This window comes from Penaeus monodon, chromosome 24 (assembly GCF_015228065.2).
Source record: "Penaeus monodon isolate SGIC_2016 chromosome 24, NSTDA_Pmon_1, whole genome shotgun sequence".
NCBI classification, from domain to species: domain Eukaryota; kingdom Metazoa; phylum Arthropoda; class Malacostraca; order Decapoda; family Penaeidae; genus Penaeus; species Penaeus monodon.
Window position 1 is genome coordinate 44,014,288 of NC_051409.1, and position 1,315 is coordinate 44,015,602.

Below are 1,315 nucleotides of genomic sequence, written 5' to 3' on the forward strand. Positions count from 1 at the left end.
GGTTTTAAACCTATACGTTTCCCCTAGAAAATGGTGTGGCACACCCCCCACATTTAAAAAGGCTTCTCCTTTTAAACCCTCATGGTGCCAATGTCTATTTTAAAAGGAAATTTTTTTACTACACATTCACAGTGAAGCTTTTCCAGATTTCGGGTACTTTTGAGACATCTTTTTTGCCATCCTTAGGGCCGGTAATTATCTGATGAGCATTTGTATCACTTTCCCATCCCGAGTATCAACAGTTATCACTTGTTGTAAAAGTCTTGAAAGCCTCAACTTAGGGTTTTCCCTTTTGTTGTATATCCTGTGTTTAGTAAAAAAGTTTTTTTTTGATGCATATTTTTAAAAACATATCTAAAATGTGTGAGTTTTTTTTGTACCATTTTATTATGCCCAAATATCTTAAAACCTTTGAAACAGTTTTTTCGAGCGCTCTTCTCCCCCTTGTGGCTGTTGAGGGGTGTATGGTATCACAATATCAGCCAAAAATGGTTTTGTCCCCCAAGCATCTTACTGTTTCTATTTTCCATTTTTTTCCCTCTAAAGTTCTTATTCCCATAAGGAAGGATACTCATTTTTTAGGTTTGTATCACTCACTCATAGCCCAAACTTTTCCTTAAATTCTAGATCCTTCTCTTCTTTCATTTCCAGAATTTTTCCCAAATTTGATTTTTCCTTAACCTTTCCTTTGATGGGAATTTCCTTGTTTATTTTCTTTAAATGGGTGGACCCAAAAGGCTCCACTCGACAGGAAACTTGTATCCTGAATGAATGAAAATAATTGGTAACTTTCTGTTAAATAAAAAATAATGGTAATATTTTTGTGCAAACATCATTTTTAAGAAAATTGTTATTAAAAAAGAAAAAAAACCGTAGGTGTTACAATGTGGGGATACACCAATAAGTGGAAACATATTTTTGGTTTTTTAGATTTTAGTGTTGAGTGTGCTGTTTGAGAAAAAAATTGAAATTCGGTCTTTAGGTGTAACTGCTAGTCCGTGAAGTCCATGCTTCTCATGTTTATCTCCCCCATCACAGCAAAAAAAATAATAAACACCAACTTATTTGTTTGCAGGTCTCTTGACACCTTTTTACATTTTGCCCGATTTTTCTCAAACATTAAAAAATTTGGAAAAACCCTTTTTAAAACAGTTAAAAATTATTTACAAAAATGAATTTTTCTACTTTCCAAACCAGCAATTTTAAAACACTCTTTTGGGAAAAATTTTCTAGTTTTGTGGAATCTTAAGAATCGATGGAATTAAAGCTTATTAAAATTTTTGATGCTTTCAAAAGTGTATTCATTACATATAAA

The 1,315-nt window shown here is 32.4% G+C and overlaps 1 long non-coding RNA gene across 1 annotated transcript in view; it reads left to right on the plus strand.

Annotated features, from left to right (window-relative positions):
• The window catches only part of LOC119589026, a 25,309-nt gene that overhangs the window by 837 nt on the left and 23,157 nt on the right, over nucleotides 1-1,315 (plus strand). The gene's annotated exons all lie outside the window — the stretch shown is intronic.